General features: G+C 30.6%; 1 long non-coding RNA gene across 9 annotated transcripts; it reads right to left on the bottom strand.

The window, feature by feature from the left end:
* Positions 1-689: 689 nt before the first annotated feature.
* Positions 690-15,310, bottom strand: LOC112743782 (uncharacterized). 9 transcript variants are annotated; one of them, XR_003172383.3, is made up of 5 exons: positions 14,800-15,090; positions 12,704-12,925; positions 8,067-8,209; positions 7,646-7,893; positions 7,234-7,513 (listed from the first exon to the last, which is right to left on the bottom strand). It is a non-coding gene; the product is annotated as an uncharacterized lncRNA (long non-coding RNA). The 9 variants fall into 9 exon arrangements; XR_003172379.3 differs by lacking the exons at positions 7,234-7,513; positions 7,646-7,893; positions 8,067-8,209 and adding exons at positions 690-1,465; positions 1,557-2,312 and having other exon boundaries at positions 14,800-15,310; XR_011871118.1 differs by lacking the exons at positions 7,234-7,513; positions 7,646-7,893; positions 8,067-8,209 and adding exons at positions 690-1,458; positions 1,557-2,312 and having other exon boundaries at positions 14,800-15,310.
* Between the last annotated feature and the right edge of the window lie 7,897 nt (positions 15,311-23,207).

Raw genomic sequence — 23,207 nt, 5'->3', positions numbered from 1 at the left:
GTTTTAACAAATGACACTAGAACTTAAAAAAGGTGAAGATTTGAATGTATGCACACGGAATTATCTGCTAACAAATATTCCTTCATGACCAAATCTGCCTGGTTCTGAAGATTTGAATTTCATAATTTGGGAAAATTCAATAATATAATAATTACATTGAAAAATATTTGTGCCAACAAGTGGAGAAAACTAGTGAGGTGTGAATAGAAGAAGAAGAAGAAAAAGTAACACAAAGCAAAACAGAGAGAGAAGTTGCTACCAATTTGCACATTCATTGAATTGTTAAAAATAGTTACAAATTTGATGCTTCTACTTCTACTTCGGGTTCTTAGCAGCTAAGGTTAGATCAGCTTCATTGAGCATGCATCTTGTCTTATTATCTATTTTCCTTATTTATTTCTATGCTTATTTCATACAAATTAATAAATTATTATGTTGTTAGGAGGCCAAACTAGGTGAAACACTGTATGAGGGTTAATGTATAAATCATAATTACATGCCTCATTTTTAATATAGAAATTCTGGCTTATGGTTCAATGGATGTAAATTTTCAGTATGTTTGATGCTTCAACATGGTGTCTTACACTAAAAAATAGAAAGAAAACAACAGTATATAACTCAAATTACACTGAAAAATCAAAACAACAAACAACAAACACTAATATTTTTTATATTTTCTGTCTTAGTCATTTCATCAAACAGTTGGTTTGTGTCAACTGTGCATTATTGCATTATGAAAATCAAAATCGAATAATGTATAATTTGGATTCTGTACATTCAATTTAAACTTTATTATGAAAATCATAAATAGCATGCTTTGCGAGCTCAGAAATTCATAATCATAATCATCATTGTGTTCATTGATGCAATATGAAAACCATTACAAAAATCATGAAATTAGAAGAGGGAGAAACTGCTCACTTCAATATTCTGTTCTTCTAAAACTGATTCCACCATTGACATGGAGTGAGAGAGTGAAATTCTGAGTTGTTTTGCAGTTGAGAAGGAATGAGCGACAGAGAAGAGAATTTCTATTCCAGAGTAAGAAAGTCAGCAACCGATGAGTGCGTCACATCCTCCATTAATCGAGACCTTCATTCTCCTCTTGGAAGAGTGCAAAATACAGCGGCACCGATGATTTGAAAATCGGACAAGTCAAGTAGAGGAGCCGCGATCTTAAAGAGGTGAAGCTTCATAACCTTTGTCAATAGAACTGCGAGTGCAGAACCATGCTAACTATCGTTGAAGAGGCTAGAAACTGAGATATCCACCTAGTGCCTTGGAGAAGAGCGTGAGAGAGATCCGTTTGTGTCATCGTATCGTATCTTTTCAACAACGCGCGTGAGGCTTTCTGTATTATGATGGTATAAAAATACTTGCTAGCTGAATGATGGTTATGTTTTTATATATTTGCTGGTCCCTGAGACTTTCTGTTACTCCAATTCTTACCATCGTCGGCTGGGGACTAGCGAAGATTGAGACATTATTAGGAAAAGAGCTATTTGTTTTAAACTGGGAAGTTCATTTCAGTTTAGTTAGGCGTGAAGCTAACTTACCTGCGGATTTGATTGCGAAGAGAGGGGAGAGGAGCGATATTGATGATTATGTTGAGTGGTTGGAGCCTTGAGAAAAGCTTCAGGTGCCTATGACAAAGAATTTAATTATCTACTGAGTAGTAGGGTTTTTTTTTAATGCTTTTTGTACATTAAAATGAATCACTAAAATTAATTATTACTTATTTATGTATAAATACATGTATTGTTTAATTCATTTTTAAAATATATTTTATATTCCAACATATATTCTATACTAATAACTAATTTTAGTGACTGATTTTAATGTGCACATAATACGATTATTTTTTTCTGACAGATGTTATTATGTTGCTTTCTTTTTTGTTATTTTTCTCTAATGTTTTCTGGTAACATAAAAATGCTTAGAGTTATTAGAACTATTAAATTCATCTGACAAAAAATAATAATAAATTAAATTCTTTAGTAAAAAATTGATAACCAATTATTAACTAAAACTGTTTTTATAAAAAAAAAACATAATTTAAATTCTAAATATATTTATCATACATTTATGAACAAAAATCCTAACCATTACTGTTGGTAAAACCTAATAAAAAATCTTATAACACAAAAAAAAAATAAGAAAGAAAGAAACTAAAAACACATGAGTAGGCTTGATTAGCTGTTATCGCTATCAAAGGTGATAATTAAGGCCACTATGAACGCATAGTCAACATTGGACGACACGGTGACGATGAACTTCTCTCTTCTAAATATACCACCGAATTTCTTCTTTATCTACGATGATAACAATTCATATATTACTGCTGGTTGTAAAATAAATAAATAAAGAAAAAAAATAATATAAAATAAAAAATATAAATTGAAGATTCTAGTATTAAAGTTTACTAATATTATTATCTTACTATAATAAAAGTAATTCATATATATTTACTAATATTATATATGTTGCAGCTTATACTCAGAGAAATAAAGAAAGAGAGAGTTTATATTATATATATAAAAGAAAAAAGTATTTTGTTGTACATGTATTGTCGGACACCTTCTCACTATTTATACATGCACAATGTTTACTTTTTCAACTTCATTTAAGTTCAGTTTAACTTGGGAGCTTCATTCTTTCATAGGAAAATTTAGCCGCCCATATAATAAATCAAAATCATCACATCATTAATTGAATGGGCATCCACATTCATATCCATATCACAATACTCCCCATTGGATATCCATTTAGGATTATGCCTCATTAAAATCTTATTACTCAAGAAAAATCTAATGAAAAAAACTTTAATGAAGGAAAAAGAATACAATATCTTTTGTGATTGGGACTGCCTCATTAAGACATTGTCAATAAAAAATCTAATGGGAAAAAACCTGACTAAAGAAAAAAGAGTACAACCTCCCCCTCTTGCCAACATTATTTTATATCTCAAAATTAGCACATCCCAATCTGATGTACCAATCTTTCAAATGAGGTTTTTGAAAGTGACTTTGTAAATAAATCTGCCAGATTATCGCTTGAGCGGATCTGTTGGACATCAATTGTTCCTTGATTTTGAAGGTCATGATTGAAGAAGAATTTGGGAGAAATATGCTTTGTTCTATCATCTTTGATATATCACCTTGAAGTTGAGCAATGTATGTTGTATTATCTTCAAACAGAACAGTTGGAGCTATCTTATGACCAATCAGTCCACATGATGACAGAATATATTGGATCAAACTCCTGAGCCAAAAACACTCGTGACTTGCTTCATGTATCGCTAGTATTTTAGCATGATTAGAGGATGTTGTTGCAATCGTTTGTTTCGTGGACCTCCATGATATAGTGGTACCACCATATGTGAACAGGTATCCTGTTTGAGATCTCTCTTTGTGTGGATCAGACAAGTATCCTACATCTGCATAGCCAACTAATTGTGACTTGGATCCATATGGATAAAACAATCTCATGTCAATCATTCCATGAAGATATCAAAAGATTTGTTTGATTCCATTCCAATGTCTTCTGGTTGGAGAAGAACTATACCTTGCTAGTAAGTTCACGGCAAATGATAAATCGAGTCATGTATTATTAGCAAGATACATTAGCGCTCCAATGACAATAAGATTTGGTACTTCAGGACCAAGGATATCTTCATTTTCTTCTTTAGGACGGAATTAATCCTTTTCCATATCCAAAGACCTTGCGATCATTGGAATACTTAATGGATGCGACTTATCCATATAAAATCTCTTCAAGATCTTTTCTGTATATGTTGTCTGATGAATAAAGATTCCATTTTTGTATGCTCGATCTGCAGGCCGAGACAAAATTTAGTCTTTCCGAGATCTTTCATCTCAAACTCTTCTTTTAGAAATTTTATCATTGTTGGAATCTCTTCAGGGGTTCCGATGATATTTGAATCATCAACATACACAGCAATTATAATGAATCTAGATGCATATTTCTTTATGAAAACACATGGGCAAATATCATCATTCTTAAATCCATTTTTGGCCAGATAATCAGTAAGACGATTATACCACATTTGTCCATATCACTTTAGACCATATAAAGATCTTTGCAATTTAACTGAGTATAACCCCTACGAATATTCATTGGATGATTTAGTATCTTTAATCTTTCAGGGACTTTCATATAGATATTATGATCTAATGATCGGTATAAGTAGGTTGTTGCCACATCCATTAAATGCATATGTAGTTTATAGTATGTGGATAAACTGACCAAATATCTCAATGTTATTGCATCCACTACAAGAGAATATGTTTCTTCATAATCTATACCAGGTCCTTGTCAAAAATCTTGTGCCACAAGTCGAGTCTTGTAGTGTACAACTTCATTTTTCTTATTTGGTTTTCTCACAAATACCCATCTGTATCTAACAAGTTTTACATCTTCTGGTGTACATATTACAGGTCCAAAGACTTCATGTTTTTCAAGTGAGTCTAATTCAGCCTTCATAGCTTCCTCTTATTTTTTCCAATCATTCCTTTATCGACATTCTTTGACTGTTCTTGGCTCAAGATCCTTACTTTCATGCATGATACGTAATGCCAGATTATATGCAAATATTTCATCGACAATTATCTTATTTCGGTCCCATTTTTCTCTTGTAAAGACATAATTTATCGAGATCTCGTCATTTTCACAATTTTCAGGTACCTGAACGTCTTCTGGCGTCAAAACTATATCAGAATTTTGGACGACTACAAGTGTCTTTATATTAGAATTTTAGACAACTACAAGTGTCTTTACTATGTCTTTATATTTTTCAACAAGAATAGTATTTACTTCTTTTCTTTTTCGAGGAATTTTGTCTTTGAAACCGATAGGCCTACCACGCTTCTAATGTGAATTTGTTTTAGTGGCCAGTTGTCTGGTTGGGACATCAATTCGAATTGGAGCATTTTCAATTAGTATATAGGATTTAGTTATCCTTTTCGTATCAGAAAATGTATCAGACAATTAATTTGCTATTCTTTGCAAATGTATAATCTTTTGAACTTCTAGTTCACATTACCCTAATCGAGAATCTAAATGCATCAAGAATGATGCATTCCAATTAAGCTCCTTTTCAGGAAGCTTATTCTCTCTCCCTAATGTTGAAAATTTTGATTCATCAAAATGACAATCTGCGAATCGGGCTTTAAATACATCTCCAGTTTGTATCTCAAGATACCTCATTATAGATGGAGAATCATATCCAACATATATCTCCAATTTTCTTTGGGGTCCCATTTTGAGTGCGAGAATGTGGTGCAATAGGAACATATATCGCACACCTGAATATTCTTGAATGGGAAACATTTGGCTGCTGGCCAAAAGCTAATTGCATAGGAGAGAATTGATGGTAACTTGTTGGCGTCAAATGAATAAGTGCTGCAACATGCAAAATAGCATGCCCTCAAGCAGAGGTTGGGAGATTTTTTCTCATAAGTAAGGGTCTAGCAATTAATTGAAGGCATTTAATAAGTGATTCTACTAACTCATTTTGTGTGTGAACATGAGCTACTGGATATTCAACGCTTATTTCGTTAGCCATACAATAAGCATCAAAGACTTGGAAAGTAAATTCACCAGCATTATCAAGGCGAATTACTTTGATTGGATTTTCTGGAAACTGTGCTTTTAATCGAATAATTTGAGCAAGTAATCTCGCAAACGCCAGGTTGCGAGAAGACAACAAGCACGCATGTGACCATTTCAAAGATGCGTTTATTAAAACTATAAAATACTTAAAAGATCCACATGGTGGATGAATAGGTCCACATATATCACCTTGAATCCTTTCTAGAAATTTAGGGGACTCAAATTCAATCTTTACTGGTGATGGCTTTAAAATAAGCTTTCCTTGAGAACATGTAGCACAACAAAATTCACTAGATTTAAGAATCTTCTGGTTCTTTAGTGAATGTCCATGGAAGTTTTCAATTATTTTCCACATCATGGTTGTTCCCGAATGACCCAATCGATCATGCCAAATTATAAATTCATTTGGGCTAGTAAATTTCGGGTTTACAATGGCATGTGATTCAATTACAATAATTTTGTATAATATAACCCAGATGAAAATGAGGATAACTTTTCCTAATATAAACTTTTTATTTGAATCATGAATTGTGATACATAAATATTCATGATTTTCCTCATTCATCGTTTTAATATGATATCCATTTTGGTGAATATCTTTAAAACTTAACAAGTTCTTTAGAGACTTAGTAGACAATAGTGCATTATTTATTATGAATTTTGTTCCTCCGAAAAACAAAATTATAACTCTTCCGGAGCCTTCTATCACATTGTCTAAGCCAATAATAGTATTAACATATTCTTTTTTTGGTACAAGATGTGTAAAATATATATTACTTTTGAGAATGGTATGCGAACTTGCACTATCCGCAAGGCAAACATCTTCACTATATGTCCTTGTTATTTTCTTCAAAGACAAATAATAATAATAATAATAATAATAATAATAATAATAATAATAAAATGAGTAAAAGTATATGGGCCGTAAAATTATTTTCTTGATTGAAATCGTTTTTTTTTAAGAATTACTGTACATACTATCATATACTAAAATTTTATTATTATTATTATTTTAGAACTTCACTTATTTAGTGATTTTGAAATTCATAAACATTATTAAACATTATTTATATACATCACACTTAGAATTTAAATACATAGGGAATAAAACTTAAGTGTTTTTTTTTACATTGTTTATTTACATAAGTACTGAACCCAAATTCAAATTTTTTCATTATTAATCAAATGACCAATATTTATACTTCATAATGAGTGGTGTAATTTTGATCAGCATCCTTTAAAACAAAATTCGTCTTATTTCCTTTGTCGTCCTTTTTCAAGAATGCTTGATAAAGATCAACTAGGTGCCTCGGGGTACGACAAGTACGTGACCAATAACCCTTTCTACCACAACGGAAATATTTATCTTTTGTTGATTTATTTTACCTATTATTTCTTTTTTTATCCCACTTCTGGTAAGATCCTTTCTTGTAAACATAATTTTTCTTTCTTCCATAATTTTTTTGTTACAAAACCTTGTCATTTACCTCTTTTAGGGTAATGATTTGACGCATTTGTTTTAGGAAATGGGGTGGCGCCAGTTGGGCGCGCTTCATGATTTTTTAAGAGTAATTCATTATTACGCTCAGCAACAAGAAGGTAAGAAAATAGCTTAGAATATTTTTTAAATTCTTTTTCTCGATACTGCTGCTGCAGGAGTACATTCGAGGATGGAAGATCGAGAAATTTTTCTCTAACATGTCATTATCAGTTATCTTTTTTCAACATAATTTTATTCGTGAGGTAATTCGGAACATCGCTAAATTATATTCATTTATGGATTTAAAATCCTGTAGATGCAAGTGCATCCAGTCATATCAGGTCTGAAGAAGTATCACTGTCTTTAGATGATTATACCTTTCTTCAACATTTTTTCATAGATCTGTAGGAAGGAAGAAAGGTATAATCATCAAAAGACAGTGATATTTCCTCAAGCCCGATATGACTGGACGCACTTGCATCTACAAGATTTTAAATCTATAAATAAATATAATTCAGCAATGTTTCGAATTACCTCACGAATAAAATTATGTGGAGAAAAGATAACTGATAATGACATGTTAGAGAAAACTTTCTCGATCTTCCATGCCTTGAATGTGCTCCTGCAGCAACAGTAACGAGAAAAAGAATTTAAAAAATATGCTAAGCTAATTTCTTACCTTCTTGTTGCTGAACATAATAATGAATTACTCTTAAAAAATCATGAAGCACGCCCAGCTAGCGCCGCCCCATTTCCTAAAGCAAATGCGGCAAATCATTATCCTAAAAGAGGTAAATGGCAAGGTTTAGTAAAAAAAAAATTATGGAAACAAGAAAAATTATGTTCACAAGAAAGGATCTCACCAAAAGTGGGATAAAGAAAGAAATAATAGGTAAAATAAATCAACAGAGGATAAATGTTTCCGTTGTGGTAGAAAGGGCCATTGGTCGCGTACCTGTCATACCCCGAAGCACCTAGTTGATCTTTATCAAGCATCTTTGAAAAAGAACGACAAAGGAAATGAGACAAATTTTGTTTTAAATGATGCTGCTAAAAATTACACCACTCATTATGAAGCATCTGATTTCTTTGAGGATCCTGAAAGAAATATTGGCCATTTGATCAATAATGGAAAAGTTTAATATGTGAGTTTGTTAAGTACTCGTGTAAATAAATAATGAAAGAAATTTCTTGTTAAATTTTATTTTCTATGCATTTGAATTTCAAGTATGATGTATATAAATAATGTTTAATAAAATATTATGTTAATGAATTTCAAAATTACTAAATATGTCAAGTTCTAAAATAATAATAATAAAAACTTTAGTATATGATATTATGTACAGTACTTCTTATAAAAACAATCAAGAAAATAATTTCACTGCGCATATACTTTTACTCAATTTATTGATATTATTTGTCTTTGAGGTAAATAGCAAAGACATATAGTGAAAATGTTTGCCTTACGAATAGTGCAAGTTCACATACTATTCTCAAAAGTATATATATTTTACACATCTTGTACCAAAAGAAGAATATGTTAATACTATCATTAGCTCAGACAATGTGATAGAAGACTCTAGAAGAGCTATAATTTTGTTTTTCGGAGGAACAAATTTCATAATAAATAATGTACTATTATCTATTAAGTCTCTAAGAAACTTGTTAAGTTTTAAAGATATTCGGCAAAATAGATATCATATTGAAACAATGAATAAGAAAAATCATGAGTACTTATGTATCACAACTCATGATTCAAATAAAAAAGTTATATTAGAAAAGTTATCCTCACTTTCATCTGGGTTATATTATACAAAATTAGTGCAATTGAATCACATGCCATTGTAAACCCGAAGTTTACTAGTCCAAATGAATTTATCATTGGGCATAATCGATTGGATCATCTAGGAACAACCATAATTTGGAGAATTATTGAAAATTTCCATGAACATTCACTAAAGAATTAGAAGATTCTTAAATCTAGTGAATTTTGTTGTGCTGCATGTTTTCAAGGAAAGCTAATTATAAGGCCATCACCAATAAAGATTGGAGTTGAGTCTCCTGAATTTCTAGAAAGGATTCAAGGTGATATATGTGGACCTATTCATCTTCTCGCAACGTGGTGTTTGCGAGATTACTTGCTCAAATTATTCGATTAAAAGCACAGTTTTCTGAAAATCCAATCAAAATAATTCATCTTGATAATGTTGGTAAATTTACTTCCCAAGCTTTTGACGCTTATTATATAGCTAACGAAATAAGCATTGAACATCCAGTAGCTCATGTTCACACACAAAAAGGATTAGCAGAATCACTTATTAAATGCCTCAAATTAATTGCTAGACCATTACTTATGCGAACAAATCTCCCAACCTCGACTTGGGGCATGCTATTTTACATGCCGCAACACTTATTCGTTTGAGGCCAACAAATTACCATCAGTTCTCTCCTATGCAATTAGCTTTTAGCCAGTAGTCAAATATTTTCCATTTAAGAATATTTAGGTGTGCGATATATATTCCCATTACACCACCTTCTCGCATCAAAATGGGACCCCAAAGAAAATTGGGGATATATGTTGGATATGATTTTCCATCTATAATAAAGTATCTTGAGATACAAATTGAATATGTATTTAAAGTCTGATTTGCACATTGTCATTTTGATGAATTAAAAATTTCAACATTAGGAGGAGAGAATAAGCTTCCTAAAAAGGAACTTAATTGAAATACATCATACTTGATGCATTTAGATTCTCGATCAGGACGTTAGAACTAGAAGTTTAAAAGATTATACATCTGCAAAGAATAGCAAATGAATTATCTGATGCATTTTTTAATACAAAAAGGATTACTAAATCCTATATACCAGCTGAAAACGCTCCAATCCGAATTGATGTTCCAGCCAAACAAATAGCCATCGAAACAAATTCACGTCAGAAGTGTGGTAGGTCTGTCAGTTCCAAAGACAAAAATTCTCGAAAAAGAAAAAGAGATAAATACTATTCTTGTTGAATAAGATAAAGACATTGTTAAGATACTTGCAGTTGTCCAAAATTCTAATATAGTTTTGATGCCAGAAGATGTTCATGTACCTAAAAATTGTGAAAATGACGAGATCTCGATAAATTATGTCTTTACAGGAAAAAAATGGGATAGAAATAAGATAATTATCAATGAAATATTTGCATATAATGTGTGAGTAATATTATCCATGAAAGTAAGGATTTTGAGCCAAGAACAGTCGAAGAATATCAACAACGAAATGATTGGCCAAAATGAAAAAAAGCTATAAAGGCTGAATTAAACTCACTTGCAAAACGTGAAGTTTTTAGACCTGTAGTCCATACACCAAAAGATATAAACCCTGTTGGATACAGATAGATATTTATGAGAAAAATGAAGTTGTACGCTACAAAACTCGACTTGTGACATAAGGTTTTTCACAAAGGCACGGTATAGATTATGAAAAAATATATTTCCCTTTAGCGGATGCAATAACATTGCGTTATTTGGTCAATTTATTCGCATGCAATAAACTACATATGAATTTAATGGATGTGGTAACAGCCTACTTATACGAATCATTAGATCGTGATATCTATATGAAAGTTTTCGAAGGATTAAAGATATCTAAACCATCCAATGAATATTCACAAAGGGTTATACTCAGTCAAATTGTAAAGATCTTTATATGGTCTAAAGCAATCTGGACAAATGTGGTATAATCGTCTTACTGAGTATCTGAACAAAAATGGATGATGATATCTGTCCATGTATAAAGAAATCTACATCTGGATTCTTTATAATTGCTGTGTACATTGATGATTTAAATATCATTGGAACTTCTAAAGAGATTTCAACAATTATAAAAACTCTAAAAGAAGAGTTTGAAATAAAAGATTTTGGAAAGACTAAATTTTTTCTTGGCATGCAGATCGATCATACAAAAAATGGGATCTTTATTCATCAAACAACATACACAGAAAAGAGCTTGAAGAGATTTTATATGGATAAGTCACATCCCTTAAGTACTCCAACGATCGTTAGATCTTTATCCTTGGTCTTAAAATACCATATCTCAGTGTCATTGGGATACTAATGTATCTTGTTAATAATACACGACCGGATATATCATTTGCGGTGAATTTATTAACAAGGTATAGTTCCTCTCCAACCAGAAGATATTGGAATAGAATCAAACAAATCTTTCGATATCTTCATGAAATGGCTGATATGTGTTTGTTTTATCCTTATGAATCTAAGTCACAATTGGTTGGCTATACAGATGTTGGATACTTGTCTGATTCACACAAATGAAGATCTATGGTGGTACAGCTATATCATAGAGGTCCACGAAACAGATAATTGCAACAACATCCTCTAATCATGCTGAAATACTAGCGATACATGAAGCTAGTCGCGAGTGTTTTTGACTTAGAAGTTTGATCCAATATATTCTGTTATCATGTGGACTGATTGATCATAAGATAGCTCAACTGTTCTGTTTGAAGATAATACAATATGCATTGCTCAACTTAAGGGTGGATATATCAAAGGTGACAGAACAAAGCATATTCTCCTAAATTCTTCTTCACTCATGATCTTCAAAATCAAGGAACAATTGATATCCAACAGATCCGTTCAAGCAATAATCTGAAAAATTTATTTACTAAATCACTTCCAAAATCCTCTTTGAAATCAGATTGGGATGCGCCGATTTCGAGATATTAAATAATGTCGACATGAGGAAGAGAGTGTACTCTTTTTTTCTTGGTCATGTTTTTTTCATTGGATTTTTCTTGACAAGATTTTTAATGAAGCAGTTTCGATCACAAAAGATATTGTACCTTTTTTCCTTTACTAAAGTTTTTTTTCTATTGATTTTTTTACTAAGGTTTTAATGAGGCATAATCCTCCATGGTCATCCAAGGAGAATGTTGTGATAAATATGATAATATAGATTATCACTTATGACTTGGGCGGCTAACTTTCTTAACATTGAAGGAATCACTTTTTCAAAGATGAATTCAAAATTAATGAGAGTTAAAAATGAAAGCATCTTACATATATAAATAGAAGACATCATCAGATACAATTTACACACAGCAATAACAATAATCCTCATTTTTTTTATACTGCTAATATAATAGAACCTTCTATTTATATTTTTTTATTTTATATTTATTTTCTCTTCTTTAATTATTTATTTCACAACAACAATTTCTTTTTAAGTAAAATATCAAAGTTACCTTATAGGATATATAAGATATTATATATGTCGTTGGGAACTTGTTTATTGAAAAATAAAAGGATAAAATTATTGTTTATAAAAAATAATTTTTACATTGACAAAATATTGATTTTTTAGGTAAATTCTTCTAAACGAAATAAACCTCTTAAGAGTATTGAGTATAAATTTCTTTCTTTCATAAAGTAGTTTTATTAATAACATAATATTTTCTCAATAGCTTTACTACTTTACTTCTGTTTTTTGTTAACTAAAAAAAATCGATAAGTCATTTTTAAAAAAAAAAAATTAAACCGTGAGTTAAAACAAATGAATAATTATGTGTCGAAAAAATAAACCTACCTGGGCAGCAACCATGTCAGATTCGGCGATGTAAACAACCCAAGATCGTTCAGAGAAACTTGCTTTGATCTTGAAGTCACAAACTCCTGATGTGTTATTTGCCAAGAACACATTCAATTTTGTTCTTAGCTGGAACCATGATGATCGCTCCCGAGTGAAGATTAGATCCCTTTCGCTTGTACTTCCACCTCTAAATGCTTTCCACTTATCTGTTCCCAATAGCTGGTGGATCCAACAACAAATTAAAACTGTTAGCTACTTAATTTGAAGTTTAATTTCAACTTTGGTTAAAATTATATTTTATTTTGGAGTCTTGTTAAAATTATCATTACTGTTATCATTATATACACTTAGGTGGTTAACTAACTAATAGTAATTAATAAAAATTTAATAATGATGTTACATGAAGTGATTTTTAAAATTAAATTCAACTAAATTAGTTTAATAACTTAAATATTAATAAATAAAATCCTAATTAAAAATAAACATAAAAAATATTTAATTAAACTTAATTATAAAAATAAATTATTCACCAAATATTTCTCCAAATCTAAATATCACGTACGTATATGTTATCATCTGAGCACATAAATACTTCATAAGTTCATATATATAAAATACACCTTTCCATCTCATGAGTTGTCTTTTTTAAAACTTCAAAGATAAAATTATTTTCATTCTTAATATTTATAAATATTAATGTTGTCTACAATATTCTTTTTCTTTTATATATCGTACAAATAATTACTAATAAAAGTGATGATATATACAATTAATTTTGTTTATGACAAACTTCTATAATATTATTATTGTGAATATATTTAAAAATTTGTTAAAATAATAAAATAAATTAAAACATAAAAAAGTAACTCAAAAAAATTAAAAATATTATGTTCTTCTTCTCACCTTACAGTATTATTAAGTTCCTATATTTATTTAACAAAAATAATACATATATACATTAAAAATTAATCACTAAATTAATTACAATATACTTAAATATATATAATTTATTTTTAATGTATATATATATATATATATATATATATATATATATATATATATATAATTTGATAACCAATTTTTAATATATAACTATTTCTACTAAATTTAAGAAAAAAAGAGTTTGAGAAGACTTTTATAATATTTTTAACAGGATTAAAAGTAAAGATAACATTGTGATTTTGAAATATTTAAGATCCAAGTAGGATTAAAAATGTTAAGATCAATATTAATATTCACTCCGAATATTTGAAAAAGATACTTTATTAAATTATTAAGCAAAAAAAACAAATAATTTAAGAATTTAATTTTGATATATCGTAAATATAAAATAATTCTATATGTACATCTAACCTGCAAAGTTATATTAATAAAAATAATTATTTTATATTAACGGCATGAATAATCTTTTAAAAAAAGAGATATAATTAGATAATTATATAAAATATTTTACACAATTAAAACATTAAGATTAATCTCATAATTTCAACCTAATAATATAAAACCTTAAATTCAAATTTATTGATTATTTCATGTTTATAAAAATCATAAAAAAAATTAAAAAACACACACAAAAGTAAGTCACTAAGGCTGTGGCATAGCGAAATTCAACAACCAAATAAAATAAATTAAACTTTGCATGTGAAAGAACTGAGGATTTGGATCCATGTTTTTCCTTCCCTAAATATCGTTACATAGTTCGAATTAAAGTAACAAAAGAAATTTATATTGACAACAAAGCGGTTTCAAATAAAAAAAACAGAGATCGATGCTCTTACTTCAACTAATATCATCGAGAATATTAGAAAAAGGATTTGAATATTTTAAATTTTTGCTTTTATTTGAGTGAATAAAATATAATTTTTATAATTTATTTTATAAATAAAACAAAAAAAATATATAAAAAAAGTATATTTTATTCTCTAAACTAAAAAATAAAATTTTAAAGGTTCAAATTTTACTGAAAAAGAGAGAACAGATTAAATGAAATTTGGTTTGACTTATCGTTCCATAAAATTAAAACAAAAAAAGGGGAAAAAATATATAGACATGGTAGATCCGAAAAAAGAAATGGAATTGGTTGAAGCAATTACCGTTCTGCGAAGACAGAGAATAGGGTTTCCATAAGCATCGCGCAAGAAACGGTGCTCGCGCAGAGTCAGGGAAGGTGTCTTGGCCGTAAAAACGAGTTGCCGTTTATGTCTGTGACCGTGTATTTCTCCGTAAAAGTCCTCTCTCTCTTTATTATAAGTGCGACTGGATATGGTGCACAGTACTGAGGGTCAACGATTGCGATCGTCGGAAACGGTGGTGGTGGCGGATTTGCCATGATGAATGCAGAAACATATATGTAGCGTATTGAATAATCTTTTCTTATTAAGTATAATTAATAATTAATTGTAATGTGAATTTGTTGGGCCTAGAAGATTCCGAATTCAATAGTCAACGTACCGTGTTGGATAAGATTATTCTTTATTTTATAACGATGACCAATTACAACAATTGCGTGTTTGGATTTGATTTGGATGCTATTAATCTAATTTTTTGGGCTTAAAATTATGTAAATTATTTTTAAATAATTTCAAGGTTCTCGAAATTTAATCTGTGATTAAATCGTTTTAATTATTAATTTATTATTTTATTAATTTAACCAATTCAATCCTAATTTAATCGAAATAATTGTTTTATAATAAAATAATAAATAAAATATGCATATGTGGATAACCAATTCTTGAACCATTGTGCTTTATATTAACAAAAAAGTTTCCGCTTCTTGCAGAATAATAAATGACACCGCCCAAAAAAAAAATATACCAAAGAGTCCCATAATCACTAATCAATTAGTTAACAATTCAACTACGTATTTTTTTTAAATTATATAATTTTTAATTTTTTATTATAATAATTTAAAAAAATAAAATAAACACATTTAAATAAATTTAGTATCTTTTTAAAATTGAATACACATATAAAATACAAACTAAATAAAATTAAAATTAAAATTTTAAAATTTAAAATTTCTGTTTCAGTTTTATTATTTTTAATTATTAATAAATTATCATTTAAATATACTTTTAAAAATATAAATTCAGTAAAATTGAAGAACTTAAAGAATCACAATCTTCAAATTGTCAACACTGTTATATCTGTAATTACGGCTGCGGCAAGAGTTTAAATTTTTTATTTATAATTTTAAATGTGTTTTAGAAATATTTTGTGTATCACTTCATAATTTTAGATGTGTTATAATTATTTTTTAATGTTTAAATTTAAATTTTAGATTTATGATTTTGGATACATTTTAAAAACATTTTTTGTATAAGTTAATAATTTTAGATTTGTTACAATTGAAAAATAAATTACGGCCACGAAAGAAGCAAAGAATAAGATAGAAGAATAGAAGAAAGAAAAAAATCGTGTTACAGAGAGAAAAAATCTAAAAGAAGGAAACAATAACTAACTATGAAGTGGATAGGAAGTTAGAGAAATTTTAGTTTTTAAAATTTAAATTAATTTTAGTTATAAATGTGTATCTAAAAGTTAGGAATATATTTTAATTAAAAAATAATTAAATAATATTAAAGACTGACGAAAGACTAAATTTTATTGTACAAAATAGCATTTTTTTTTAGTTAATTATTGTCCATTAAAAAAAGTTACTATTATTTACCATACTTGAATCAAAACTTTACTAGGATAACCAGAAAAAAGCTCTTAGCTACACAATATGATAGGAATTTTGAACTCTCTTGATTCTTCATAGTACTAATTGTGGTCCTACTTAATTAATTAATTAAAGTAATTAAAATTAATATAATTATTATTTTTTTATAATAATATTATTTAAATTTATAAATTTAAAATAATTCAATATTATAAAATATTAAAATAAATAACTTAAATTTGATTAGTATTTTAAATTTTATAAATAAAAATAAATAATTTAATTAAAAATTATTTTATAATATATAAAAATTAAATTTATTTTTTATGTAAAATAAATTTAATTAATTATGATTTAATATAACAATATAAATAATATTTGATATTGATTTAACATAATTATTTATATTAATTATAATTTAATATAATTAATTATTAAATAATTAATATAAAGGGTAAAGTATATTTTTTGTCCCTAAAGTTTTACAAAAGTTTCAAAAATACCCCTAACTTTTATTTTGTTTCAATTTTGTCCCAAAAGTTTTTTATTTGCATCAAATATACTCTTGACGGTTAATTTTTCAAAAAATTTAAGACCAATTTAACAACAATTTCATAAGAACAACCCTCAATACAAACAAATCAAGCATAATTTTCATGTATTATTGTTAGATTGATCTTAAATTTTTTTAAAAATTTAGCCGTCAAGGGTATATTTGATGCAAATCGAAAACTTCTGGGACAAAATTGAAACAAAATAAAACTTAGGGGTATTTTTGAAACTTTTATTAAACTTTAGGGACAAAAAGTATACTTTACCCTAATATAAATAATTAATTAAATAGATATATAAATATTTAATATATATATTTAATATATTTTTTATTTTTTTTATTAACTTACCACATGGCATGATTTTATTGGTTATTGCAAGTCCCTGTTTAGAGGGACTCTCAACTTTGATCCCTGTGAAGAGTCCTCTTTTCCTTTTCACTCCAATGGTAATTGAGTCTCCATGTGTGAACTCTATTTCTTAGGATTGGAATTGCTGTAAGAATGGATATCATTTTTAGGTCACCCTCTCTTCTCAATTTACCTTCCAATGATTTCTTGCTGATTATGCTAGCAAAGTCCAGTGGAGCACAACTTGTCTCTTCACTATCTTCTCCTCGGTTCGAGCACTCAGCTTCGTCAGGATTGATCTTTGGACGATCTTTTTATATGAACCACAAATTAGATTGATACTAGTTGCCGGAATTCATATGCTCATGAAGGTAAAATTGCAATGAAACAAAATCTTAGAAGAAAGTAGCAAGCGTGATGTTAACTATGGTTAAACAACTCAAATTGGATCGACTCACTGTTAGGATTTTTTATTTATATGCCACAGGCAATGCAAAATATAATATGACAAATATAAAAGCACAAACAAAAGTATCAAAATACAAGAACAATCAGAAAAAATAGTAAGACCCAATATCTTGAACATCCAAATGGAAATATTTACATGCCTAAGGTAAGTCATTTGCTTACTTTGACCAACAAAAACTAGAAGATAAAATGAAAAAAGAACAAAAGAAAAATATTAAACTACTCTTCTACCTTAGCCTATGACAACAATAAAGAAGTCTCGTAGCCACAAATTCAGCCCAATAGAATACATAAATTCAATTACAATTTTAGTCTTTATTATCTTATCTTTATCTTATCTTTAGTTGTTCTTATCTTATCTTTATTTGCTTTTATCTTTCATAAGACAATGTTCTATATATATTTAGTTTTACCCTCATAGTTTATAACACACTTCAGTACAATTCAATCAATCAACAATCAATAAAATTTCTACATCTATTCTTTTCCTATTCTTTCACAATTTTATCATGGTATCAGAATCATGGTATCCTCCTTGAGGAGGATATATAAGTTATCATCTTTTCGTTGAAAAATCACCATGCTTCTTTTTCAACCTCCTCCCACAATCAATAATCATAGATTTAGTTACATGCATCCAAGTGAAAATCCTACCACAGTTTTGGTTATTCCGGTTCTTTACCAGCAATTCCGTCTGCGCCTCCTTTCTTCAAGCAGTTCCATCTGCACACTTATCGCGCTCTACGCGCCCTTTGAAGACCACTCTTATTGCGCCATACGCGCCCTCTAAAGATCAATCTTATTGCGCTCTACGCGCCTATTATTTTTATTTTTTCATTTTTCTTTTGAAGAAGTCTCATGGCCCACAAATTCAGCCCATCAGAATCCACAAATTCAATTATAATTTTAATTGCTGCTCAAGCACAGCATCTCCTTTTATATTTTTTTGCTACCGGCAGCTCAAGCTCCGCTGCACGCATTTTTTTGAAGATCGTTGCTCAAGCACAGCATCTCCTTTTATATTTTTGCCGCCGGCAGCTCAAACTCTGCCGCACGCATTTTTTTGAAGATCGCTGCTCAAGCACAACATCTCCTTTTATATTTTTGTCGCCGGCAGCTCAAGCTCCACCGCACGCATTTTTTGAATATCGCTGCTCAAGCACAGCATCTCCTTTTATATTTTTGCCACCGGCAGCTCAAGCTCCGCCGCATGCATTTTTTTGAAGATCGCTGCTCAAGCACAGCATCTCCTTTTATATTTTTGCCACTGGCAGCTCAAGCTCCGCCGCACGTATTTTTTGAATATCGCTTCTCAAGCACAGCATCTCCTTTTATCTTTTTGCCGCCGGCAGCTCAAGCTCCGCCACACGCATCTTCCTCCGCGTCACCACGTCAGACGCGTTTTCCTCAACAATTTCATCGAAACTTATCCAAACTGTGGATTATTGACATCTTCTATCCACCAGCTTGCGGGGGCGTATTAAACTACTCTTCTACCTTAGCCCATGACAACAATAAAGAAGTCTCGTGGCCACAAATTCAGCCAAATAGAATACATAAATTCAATTACAATTTTAGTCTTTATTATCTTATCTTTATCTTATCTTTAGTTGTTCTTATCTTATCTTTATTTGCTTTTATCTTTCATAGGACAATGTTCTATATATATTTAGTTTTACCCTCATAGTTTACAACACACTTCAGTACAATTCAATCAATCAACAATCAATAAAATTTCTTCATCTCTTCTTTTCCTATTCTTTCACAATTTTATCATGGTATCAGAGTCATGGTATCCTCCTTGAAGAGGATATATAAGTTATCATCTTTTCGTTGAAAAATCACCATGCTTCTTTTTCAACCTCCTCCCACAATCAATAATCATAGATTTAGTTACATGCATCTAAGTGAAAATCCTACCACATTTTTTGTTATTCCGGTTCTTTACCAGCAATTCCGTCTGCGCCTCCTTTCTTCAAGCAGTTCCATCTGCACACTTATCGCGCTCTACGCGCCCTTTGAAGACCACTCTTATTGCGCCATACGCGCCCTCTAAAGATCAATCTTATTGCGCTCTACGCGCCTATTATTTTTATTTTTTCATTTTTCTTTTGAAGAAGTCTCATGGCCCACAAATTCAGCCCATCAGAATCCACAAATTCAATTATAATTTTAATTGCTGCTCAAGCACAGCATCTCCTTTTATATTTTTTTGCTGCCGGCAGCTCAAGCTCCACTGCACGCATTTTTTTGAAGATCGTTGCTCAAGCACAGCATCTCCTTTTATATTTTTGCCGCCGGCAGCTCAAACTCCGCCGCACGCATTTTTTTGAAGATCGCTGCTCAAGCACATTTTTTTGAAGATCGCTGCTCAAGCACAGCATCTCCTTTTATATTTTTGCCACCGGCAGCTCAAGCTCCGCCGCACGTATTTTTTGAATATCGCTTCTCAAGCACAGCATCTCCTTTTATCTTTTTGCCGCCGGCAGCTCAAGCTCCGCCACACGCATCTTCCTCCGCATCACCACGTCAAACGCGTTTTCCTTAACAATTTCATTGAAACTTATCCAAGCTGTGGATTATTGACATCTTCTATCCACCAGCTTGCGGGGGCGTATTAAACTACTCTTCTACCTTAGCCCATGACAACAATAAAGAAGTCTCGTGGCCACAAATTCAGCCAAATAGAATACATAAATTCAATTACAATTTTAGTCTTTATTATCTTATCTTTATCTTATCTTTAGTTGTTCTTATCTTATCTTTATTTGTTCTTATCTTATCTTTATTTGCTTTTATCTTTCATAGGACAATGTTCTATATATATTTAGTTTTACCCTCATAGTTTACAACACACTTCAGTACAATTCAATCAATCAACAATTAATAAAATTTTTTCATCTATTCTTTTCCTATTCTTTCATAATTTTATCAAAAAATAATGTTCACATGCACTACAACATTTCTTAGCTATTGCAACATATATTGCAAATAACACTCAAAAAGTGTTGTCTAAACTAATTAAAGACAACACTTAATATTTGTTACATAAAAATAAAGTTCTTGCAACTCTTTTTTAACAACAGACCATAAATGTTCCTTTTGATCAATTAAAAGTACAAATAAAAAGTGTTGCTTTTGTAAATTAAATAAGCAATATTTATAATATTTATATATTACACTTTATAAGTGTTATTCTTAAATTTTTAATAAACTTCTCATTATAAATGTTGCCAAAAATAAATTAAAATTTTTTCTCTAAAATTTTGACCTTTTCTCCAAATATTTTAACAAAAAATACTTTTTCCTTTTTTTAACTTAACACAAAATACATCTTTATAATTTATATATTATTTACTGATTTACTGATTCAAATCTTTAAGAGTTCAAAACGAAATTGCAAGCCCTATTTTCAATTAGAAACCCTAACTCCAACAATTAGAAACGAAGAAAGAAGAACGGGGGAGTCCGAGGGAGAAGGGAGGAGGGACCGTGCTGCATCTTGCCGCCGCACCACCATCACTGGAGAGAGAGAGATCTGGGGAAAGCAGAGGAGAGCGGAGAAGAAGACCGCGCCGGCGCGCTGGGCCTCACTGCGCCGTCGCGTCGTTGTCGAACCGTGGAGAGAGAGAGAGCGTTCGCGGAGGGAGCCATGGGAGAGAGTGACAAGCGCAAGCCAGGACTGGGAGGGAGAAGGCACCGTCGTGCATCCTCTTGTCGTCGCTGGAGATCTGGTCGTCGCCGCCGATCGTCCTTGAACCGCGTCGGAAACAGAACTGCGAACGGAAGGGCGCGCGAACCATAGCCACGGACGGAGAAGAAAGAGCGCGCGGAGGAGGTGAAGCCTCGGTTAGCACCGCCGATGCTCCTGCCACCATTGTCGTTGAGGAAGCTCACCGGAGTTGTTGGAGGCTGATGCCGCTCTTTCTGGTTCTGTTTTGAGTTGTGCAGCCGTGTTCGTGGCCACCGGGGACAGTGTTGTGGCTGCCAAGAATACCAAGGATTTAGAATTGGAAGTGATGGGAACTTACAAGGAGTAGGCCTCTTCATAAATGTTCCTTTTGTCTTTAAATATGTGATTTAATTTTAAGTTTAAGATATTGGAAGAATAAACTCTCAATTGCTGCTATTTTGCAGGCAGAGTTGGTAAGCAAGAAATATGAGGAGAAGTACCAACATTGTAGCAGAAATAACATCCAAATTGATTGTTGAAGAAGCTAAATTTCATGATATATAGGTAATTAGAAATTTGCATTATTATTTGGCAAATAGTTAAAGGTAGGGTTAATTGACATGTCTTGTCCATATTTCTCTGCAAATATGACATTTCACTACATCGCTTTAACTATTTTTTATGCATATTAGGAAAGGAAGGTAGAATTGCAGCAAGCCATTATCAAAATGGAACAAGGAGGCAGTGCAGATGGTAATCTTCAGGTATTTTATTTTGTATATAATTTTTATTCTAGAAAACCTCTACATTATTTTAGGAATAATAAGGAGTTGCATCACTGTCATGCTCATTAGTACCAAACATAGTTCAAGCTTGCATACTTATTGGCCTTTGAAGCTTCTAAAACACTAAAAGAAACTAAAGGTTAAAACAAAAAGAGAAAACCAGAAACTAAATAGGAGCTGTGTTTTGTAAATTTTTAGTGCTTTCTTTGTGTTTAGGTTTTGTTGTATGTATGCTAAAGGGCTGTGTCTAATTTGGTCTTTCTATCACTAGGTATTTCTTACTCAGTTGTTTTGTTGAGCAAATTGAAATTAAGCCTTGCTTCATGAATTGTTTATTTTAATTATAATTAATTTGGTCTTTCTGTCACTATTCCCCTTCTTGTGCTCTCTTCATGTTCCTCTCTACTCGCGGTTCTTCATGCTAGTCAGGTTCTTCTCTTCGCCTTGTTTTTCTCGCGTTCCTATTCTCGCCTTGTTAGCTTGCATTAATTCAGGTAGTATATTTTTTAGTTGAGTTTTTCTTTTTCTGCTGAGATTTTTTCATTCATTTCTGTTTTCAACATAGTTTACCTCATGTTCCTCTCTTTCTCTGTTCTTTGCACTGTCTTGGTTACTTCTCTCTACATTTTGCCAGAAAATTACATAGTACAAGATCTGGTTTCATTCTGCATTTGATCTGCAACCAAACTTGTTTCATTTCATTAGGTTCGCACTTCAAATCTTTCCTTTCCTACTCTAATTGCTCTATTTTTTGTGTGTGATTTTTTCAAGAAAAAGGAAATTGTGTGTTTCTATTTGTTGTTTTTCTGAGCTATTTGCTGTCTTTCTGACCAACTTATAATCCAATTCCTTTTGTCTTAACTGTCCAACATTTGAATCTGAATATGGCAATTGCTATGATTGGAAAGCTTGTTCCTGAAGATGAATGCGCATGATCAGTCCCTGGATTTGGAGAAATAGATTCTGGTTCTGACAATGACACATAAATCATGTGTCTTCTCATTACAAG

This window comes from Arachis hypogaea, chromosome 14 (assembly GCF_003086295.3).
Source record: "Arachis hypogaea cultivar Tifrunner chromosome 14, arahy.Tifrunner.gnm2.J5K5, whole genome shotgun sequence".
Lineage (NCBI taxonomy): Eukaryota > Viridiplantae > Streptophyta > Magnoliopsida > Fabales > Fabaceae > Arachis > Arachis hypogaea.
The sequence above is the reverse complement of the archived record's forward strand: the minus strand, read 5'-3'. Positions and strand labels throughout refer to the sequence as shown.